The 9,243-nt window shown below is 33.2% G+C and overlaps 1 pseudogene; it reads right to left on the bottom strand.

Moving 5' to 3' along the window:
* Positions 1-3,569: 3,569 nt before the first annotated feature.
* Positions 3,570-3,972, bottom strand: LOC141837858 (cysteine proteinase inhibitor 1-like; annotated as a pseudogene).
* Positions 3,973-9,243: the final 5,271 nt, after the last annotated feature.

The following is a 9,243-nucleotide window of genomic DNA, read 5'->3' as shown; positions in this document are numbered from 1 at the left end:
GAATTATAAATAATAATAAATAAATAAATTTGATTAATTTAAAATATTTAAAGAATTTTGGATTCAGTTAAATTTTTTTATTTAATAATATCACATGCATCACAATTTTGCTTTAAATAATTTTCGTAAAAGCTCTAGTATTGGATGAAAGATATTTTTTAATGAAAAATGGAATTAAGCATTGTTTTAATATTTTAAAACTTAAGGTGGCCCTTTTGACAATAAAAAAAACAAGGAGCATTATTTTAATTTTTGACAAAAATTATTTCTAATAAATAAATTTTAATAACCTCTAAATAATCAGGTAGGTTTTATTAGACTCATTATTTAATTTCATTAACTATGTCTTACTATGTAAAAATTATAACTCAAGAGGGGGGCATTTTAATAATTTTAACATCAGGCACATTTTTGAAAAATGGTATTGTAGATTACCGCTTTGTTTGGGAGGAGGTGAGGGAAGGAGAGGAAAGAGTAAATAAGAGAAAGGGGAATTTTGACCCTTTTTGAGATGAGGTAAGTTAAGAAGGGGAAGAGAAAAGACGGATAAGTTTCACCTTTACATGTTCATGAATCGTTATAATTTTTTATACTCCAATTTGATATAAGAAAAAGAAAAGAGAATTCAAAAATATTTTATTCTAATTTTATCTCTATTTTAAAATATTAATTTTTAAATTGACTCACATCTATTTAGTTATCTCGTTTTTGCATCCGCTCGTACGTATTCGACGACGTCGACGCTGATCTTCACCGCAAATCTCTTCGAGGAAAAGATTCCAGATGACAGAAATAGATAATCATAATCTTCTTCTCCTCCTCCTCGACGGACAGAGACTTATTCAAAGAGTATGCATTATCTATTTTAGGACCTTAATTTTATACCCCAATTTCTACGTGCAATATTGATAATTTTTTTTAATTTTTTATCCGTCTTCTATATGCATCATGTTTTTAAAAAAGTGAGGATATTTTTGAATCTTAATTTGAATATATTTAAATTAAAATGATGTAAAAATACTCAAAATTTAATTCGAGTTCGACTCACAAATAATATATGAATAATTAAATAAAATATTATAAATTTAAATTCAACTCGAGAAAATTATCAAACATATTCAACTTTAATTGGAATTCAAAATTTTCAAATTCGAATAAATATTTTTCTAACATATTTGAAAAGCTTTTTAATTTTTTTAATATTAAATATTAATTTCATTTATTTTTGGTAAAATGTCAGAAATTTGTAGTCTTCTAATTAATTTAATTGAATGTAAATAAATTTTTGAATAAAAAATTGAATGCCAGCGATAAATCGGGTGTTTTAAGAAAATTCTAAAAGGAAAATAATTAATTAAAAAGGATTTACGGTTTTAGCTGAAAAAGAAAACAGCCTAAAAATCGCAGGAGCTTAAATGAAAAATATTAATTATAATATAAAATATTTAATTAACAAAGGATTTATAGCATGAAATCTGGAGACCTTTATTTCTTTTTTCCTTAGCTTTTGGTATTTAATATAGATAAGTATAAAAATTAACTATACATTAATTTATTTAAGTTAAAAAATCAAGTTAATTGAAATCATAATCCCATGTTCTGAATTAATTGCACTGTTTTGTTAAGAAATCAAAATTTTAAAATTAATATTTTCAGAGTAATTAATAATTTCCATATTTTAATTTATTCTGTTAGTTAAGAAATATTATAATTATTAGATAAATTAACAAGGGCAAAAATTTTATAAAAAATCAAAATGATCATATATTGAGAAAATATTAAAAGGTAGCTAAACATACTTTTTTAAAAATATTTATAATAGTTTCGACTAAATGATTATGGAGAAATTTTAATTGAAATAATTTAAATTAATGTTAGAATAATATTATTATATATTGTAGCTAGCAGTTTGAGTTAAAAATACTATAATAGTGTTTAAGATGGTAAATGAGTGAATACAATTTATTTAAATATATTTAGAAGATTAAAATTTAAATTATAATGGAGATAAATATTTTAAAAATTAATTTTTAAATATATAAAAATTATATTCTAAATTTACCATCTAGATTTACTTGAACATCTCTTTGTTAATATTTACAAATAAAGTTAATGAGCCAATAAGCATATTTATTAACTTTTATAAGAGAACGATTATAAAGGTTCTATGCAATTTTGATTTGTACTTAATGCAATTATCAAAAACAAACAAAATATGCCTCGACAAATTCAAAATATACCTTGATAAATTAATGTATAAATTTTTTTAATGATTAGATGACTTAAGAACGATGAGTTAATTAAAAATATTCATAAAATTGAATCAATTATTTTTAAAATTAATCGATTTAAATTAAATATTTAATATCAATTTTAAAAAAATCTAACTTGTATTATCTTAATTATTAATTATTCTTTTGAAAAAAATTGATCAAATTAATTCCAAATTAAACTTCTTTTTAATTATTTTTTTAGTTTTCGAGACGTAACTGAGTTAATTACAATGGAATAGAATTGTATAAATGGAATAGAATCTTATAAGAGGATAAGAATTCGAATCTCGACAAACCCAGATAATATTCTTTTTCATCTTGATCAATTATAATTTTTCGATTTACTTTCGCATAAATGATCATAAAACCGGCTGATGCGGGAAGTCACGGAAGGCTAAGTGTGTGGTCAAAGTTCAAGCCACGGGGGCAAGCCCTCTCGCCCCGTCAGAAGGGATCTCGTCCCGGCATACTCGCTCAACTCTCGGGATCTCGTCCCGGCATTAATGGTGACCCCTCAGCACACAGGCCTAACCTAATGGCCCTAGCTGCTCGACACCAACCACTGCCACCATCGCTGGGAAGGCTCAAGGCCGGTGTGCTATACACCATTACTTTCGACGTCCGGCGTGCATTAATGGTGACCCCTCAGCGCATTAATGGCGCTCCTCGTATTTATACGTGGCGTCATGGTTTGCACGCATTATCATGAAACGGGCATGGAAGATCAGTTTGACTTTCCCTACGAGCTCCTCCTATAAGCATGGCCTAGGATAGGAGGGACAAAGGGAAGGTTCTTCTGGTGATAATATCCGTATCCGAGGCATAGAGTAGCGGCCTTCCCAGACTAGCCTCGAAGGTTGGTTATAAAAGGAGTAACTCAGGACCATGCAGGGGGACGGTATGAAAAAAGAACACTATATTCCTTTTCCTTTCCTTTTGCCCTCACGAGAAATCCTAACTTGAGCGTCGGAGTGGCTCATCGGGATCCCCCGGGAGAGCCAGTCTAACCTCCCTTGTTCAGTATATTTCAGGACCCGTTCAAAGAGAGACTCCCTGAAGTTCCCCAATATAAACTTTGATTGGGGATCACCCTTATCAGATAGTCCGTTGACTGGTGGCTTGACCTTCTACGACATTTGGCTGGAACACCGGCCGAGTTATAGATATCTTCGTCTATAAATGAAATGGAAAGAGAAAGATAACTTCGAAAAAAAAGTGAGGAAAGTCGCTCGGAGGATTTTATTTTCGAACAATCCGAGACTATAAAGCTTCTTCTGGATCGGCCGTCGACAGAAGCTACGATTCAATAGGCACGAAAGAATTGAGCTGCCTGAAATTGGTCCACGCCCTTTCATACACCAAGGCCTGGTAGTCTGCCGGCGAGCCGCCGGCGTCCCTGGCCCGCAGCACCAGGCGATAGTTGCTCCCTGCCACCACCTGCCTCTCACCACCACCTTATCGAAGGTAAGCTCGCCGTGCTCCCGCCTGTTGTGCTCTTCCACGGCGAACTCGCCGATCTCTCTGACGTGGGAGTCCTCCACGTCCTCGATCGGCCTCCACCCGCCGCGTGCAGCCTGTGGGTGCGGATCCTTCTCGAAGGCGACGTGTCAGTGGTCGGACCGGCAGTTGTTGGAACAACAAAGAAGAGGACGAACAAGAGAAGCGGGGATGGCCTCATCAGGGGCATCATCGTGATCATGGCCGCCGGCGCCGGTCGCTTAACTTGGAGTGGATGAGGATGAGAAAGTGGAGTCGTTTATAGAGCGGAGGTTGCTGGTTTTTTGGCTGCGTGCGTCATGCGTGACGTGTCACAGGTGGGGGATGGCTGCAATAAAAAGGCGGCAAATGCTGAAATTATATCGGATTACTATGAAATTATTAATATTTAAATTCGAATTTAATATTTAAATTTTTAAAAATATAAATAATTTTAATTACATCTTAATTTGAAATTAAATTTGATTTTGAATTTGATACGCCTTGATTTATTTGATATAATTGAATTATAATTTGAGTAAAATTCAACTTGAATTATTTTCGGATCTTGTATAAAGATAATTAAACTTTTATTTGAGTCAACGATATATGAATAATTAAATAAAATATTATAAATTTAAATTTGATAAAATGTTTGATTTTGATTGAAATTTAATAATTTTAATTTTGAATTAAATATTTTTCGAACGGATATTAATTTCATTTGTGTTTTGTAAAATGTCAGAAATTCGTAGTCTTCTAATTAATTTAATTTAATGCAAATAAATATTTGAATAAAAATTGGATGCCAGTGAGAAATTGGGTGTTTTAAGAAAATTCTAAAAGGAAAATAATTAATTAGAAAGAATTTACGGTTGTAACTGAAAAAGGAAAACAGCCTAAAAATGGCAGGAGCTTAAATGAAAAATATTAATTATAATATAGAAAATATTTAATTAAAAAACGTTTTATAGCATGAAATCTGGAGAAGCCTTTATTGCTTTTTTCTTTAGCTTTTGGTATTTAATATAGATAAGTAGAGAAATTAATTAACTATACGTTAATTTATTTAAGTTAACAAAATCAAGTTAATTGAAATCATAATCACATGTTTTGAATTAATTGCACTGTTTTGTTGAGAAATCAAATTTTAAAAATTAATATATTTACAGTTTTAGAGTAATTAATATTTCCATATTTTAATTTATTCTGTTAAGTAAGCTAGAAATATTATAATTATTAGATAAATTAGCAAGGGCAAAAATTAAAAAACGATCACATATTGAAAATATATTAAAAGATAACTAAAAATACATTTCAACATTTATAGTAATTTTGACTAAAACAGTTATGAATAAATTTTAATTAATATTATAATAGTTTGATAGTATAGTGTAGCAATTTTAGTCAAAATATTATGATAGTGTTTAGACGTGTTACCTCGATATTTTTAGTTTGATATATATATGGGAGGCACAAAATCTAATGCGTTATCAAGGCATTATCCTAGATTTTGATTGAATTTTTCACAAAGTGCAGGTTCATGTGTATCGGTTTGTAGATCTTAAATCATGATAGCATCCAAGTTGTCAGTGAATCTGTTCCTGAGATAAGATTGGTTTTGTGGTCTGTGGTGCTTTGTATGACCCATAGATGAGCATGTAAGTACTGTGATGTGTGGACATGCAGGGCTATGATGTCTTGGTGTTGGTGGTGTCTTGGTGTTGGTGGTGTCATAGGTTTGATGTAGTTTCTTGTGTGATCGGTCATATATGTGTGCTCAACGGCTAGTGCTGTCTGGGCTATGATGCTGATCTTTTAATTGTACATTTGAGGGGGTCTAACCTCTCCAATTTTATTTATATATGAACCATTTTTTAAAAAATGAGATGTCATTGAATAAGTTTATCACTACAAGAAAAAAAGGATTTCCCGGCGGTTTAAAATTCGTTTAGCGGCGGTTTGGAACCGCCGCAAAATCATTTCCCGGCGGTTTACCAAACCGCCGCTGATACCGGTGTCGTTAAACCATTTAGCGGCGGTTTTAGAGAACCGCTGGAATAACCGCCACTAAAATAGATTTCCCGGCGGTTGTTTTTGCGGCGGTTCGAAATATTTCCCGGCGGTTGTTTTTGCGGCGGTTTATTTCCCGGCGGTTTATTTAGTGGCGGTTAGAAATGATTTTTCGGCGGTTGTTTTTGCGGCGGTTCGAAATAATTTCCCGGCGGTTCTTTTAACGGCAGTTAGAAATGATTTCCCGGCGGTTATTTTTTACGGCGGTTTAAAATAATTTCCCGGCGGTTCGAAATAATTTCCCGGCGGTTTGCTAAAACTGCCGCGAAATTTTCCCGGCGGTTTGCTAAAACTGCCGCGAAATGGTTTCCCGGCGGTTTGCTAAAACTGCCGCAAAATAATTTCCCGGCAGTTTAAGCTTTGAGTGTGCAATTACAGAATTTTCAGCCTGCGATAGTTTTTATAAATAAATACAAAAATTAAACCAAAAATTGTAATAAATAGAAAATTTTACTTGCATTAATTTCTTACAAAACTAGTAAACAAATATCAATCATTACACATGGATATCAAAGTTGTCAGATGTCAAATACAATGAATTTAGGTTACAAAAAAATTGAAACTTTGTTTGGTTACAAAAAAACTGAGAAATCTCTCTAGCTTTCTCAGATGTCAAATCCTAGAAATAGATCCCTCTCTTTTCCTTCAACCAGGTTGCAAATTCGTTGTTTTTTGAAAAGTAGTCATCTTTGGAGCGCTCTTCAAACTTGTAAAGTAGGCATGTCTGCACAAGTACAAAAAAAAAAATAGAAGAGACAAACTAAATCTTGTCACTCATGCTAGATTCAATACTACACAAAATTATGTACATAAAAAAAAAGGCAGAATGCTTAACAGACAACACAAAGCTGGCCTAAAGTTTGATTCAATATTTCACTTAGACACACTTTATCAACCTCAATGATTTTAATGGAACCAAAAAAGAAAGTGTAAAACATCTACCTGCAGACATGATATTAACTTGTTACAGAATAAAAAAAGGTGTTACCAGATCATATTACAATATCAACAACAGGATAACATGACCTTATACTGGCAATCTGGCACCAGATAATTGACCATGCTTCCAAACTATCCCCCATCAAACTATTAAGAGAGCATTAACAATGTAGATAAATAAAAAATTCATTGACTGAAAAGTGCCACCCAGAGACAATCAATAATCCACAAGTATGTACTTTATCAGGATATAGTAGCATAAATAGGCAAAATGATGAAAAGAAAAGGAGAATGGAACTTGCAAGTACATCCCGTGTTTCATAGTCAACCAAAGGAAAGAGAGGGCAAACTGTGGTGGCAGATGCATACAATCGTTGAAGTCTAGCAGTTAAGGGGAAATAATACATAACCTTCTGTGCAATATTTTTCTTTTTCTTCCCTAGAATGTGACTACGATGCTTGTAACGAGGGTGACTATAGATTTTGTATTTAATCAGTTCACTGTCTTCATTCCAATATATGATGTAATTTTTTATACAATAATCAATCTTCTTTATGGGCAAACCTAAATCCCTTACTAATTTCTTTGTACTGTAGAAACTATCAATCATTTGGTGATCAACAAGGAGCAATTCTGACATCAATTGAAAAATGTCATCGTAATATCATTCTGAGAAATGATGTTCTGCTTTTATGTTCAATAATCTTGCAATATCTGATAGTTGGGAATGACTAGATGGAATACCTTCCCACACTTCCCTTTCACTATCCTTTAACATGTTATATAGTTGTTGAACTGCAGGTGTTGGTATTTCATCTACATTAGATGGATCAACTGCATTCATTACGTCATAAATAATTGATTGTATCACATTCTCATTAGATGTTGATTCCCTTAAAGCAGTTGTACCAGATGAAGAAGCAGTTGAAGTTCCAATTCGATTAGACATATAAGACTCCCCATGACAGTACCAATTGTAGTAGTTTGGAATAAAATCATTTCTACATATATATACTTTCACGGTATCCTCATCATGGAAAGCTTTATTTCTACATTTGTAATGATTACACGGGCAACGTAACTCTGCACCATTCATGCATTCTGGATGACTCTTAGCAAAGTTCACAAACTCTTCAACTCCAACATAAAATTTAGCTCGGATAAATCCATTGTCTAATCTATTGTACATCCATGCTTTATTCATGATATTGTAAAGACTGCAAAAATAAATTTCCATTGAATACAAATAATATGTTAAAATAAATTTACAGGCAGTTTAAACAAATTCTAAAGCACTTAAACATTACTATCAATAAAGTACGATATCGCAACCAACCAAGCTACTATGTGGTCAAGTTATATTAAGTTTAATTACATAACTAGAGCATACATGATGTACTTTTGTTGTCAACAAGGTTAATGTTATCTATTTATGTGAATGTTGTAAGCCTACCAAATAATAATTAATATTAACATTTTTTAAATTTGTAAGCCCTCTAAATTTATAAGTCCAATAAATTTGTATATCAAATAAATTTATAATAATACTTATTATAATGTTGGTTGCATTATAATAATGAAATGATTCTACTATTCTATAAAATTTAATGATAAAAAAATTGATTAGGTTGTATGGGGAGGACGACCTCGTGGTCGATAAGTTATTTTAAACATATATTCTACTTTGGTATCGTGCACTAAGAATCATACATCAATCATATAATTCAAAATCAAAAATAAACTCTATAACATCATTACAATCATTTAGTGTCAATACAAAAAACAGAAAAAAATCTAATGTTCATATAATAATTTTAAATAAAGAAATATATGATATAAATGACAGAAAAAAATATCACTTACAATACTAATAGAAGAAGAAGTTCGGAGTATCTGGAACAGCGTCTCTCGAACAACTGCGAACAAAAAAATTACATGTTAAAACAAACACAAATATATTACGTCTTAAAAACCCTAAACCTTACAATCCTATTCAACAAGTACAAATGACATATTCAGGCCAGGCCCAACCACGACGAGCTGCCCAAGCCCGGTCTGACGTCACCTAGCTCAACTAGGCCTGCGTAGATGCCAGTAAGCTTGGCTAAGCTTAGCTCGAAGTCGGCGATCTCTGTCAAGCCAGAACAGACGCCAACGAACTTAGCCAGGTCGAGATCAACCCCGGCTAGCTCAGCCAGACCGACCCCAACACCTGCCAGCTCAAACAGGTCGACCTTGACGCCGACGAGCTCGCCAAAGGTCGGACCCGACGCCGACGAACCCGTCGAGCTCGGCCAAGGCAACCCCGAACCCACCGAGCTGGGCCAGGCCGGGCTCGACCCCAGGCGAGCTCAACAAGTCCCGAGGCCGTCGAGCTCACCAAGGCCGCGCCCGATGCTGGCTAGCTCACCAAGGTTTGGGCCAACGCCAGTGACGTTGACCGTCAGTCCCGAGGCCACTGAACCCTAAAGGTGGAGAGAC

This window comes from Curcuma longa, chromosome 11 (genome assembly GCF_044706935.1).
Source record: "Curcuma longa cultivar G26 ecotype Majalengka, Jawa Barat chromosome 11, ITB_CL_G26_1.1, whole genome shotgun sequence".
Lineage (NCBI taxonomy): Eukaryota > Viridiplantae > Streptophyta > Magnoliopsida > Zingiberales > Zingiberaceae > Curcuma > Curcuma longa.
Note: the sequence above shows the minus strand (reverse complement) of the source record. Positions and strands in the feature narration are given on the sequence as shown.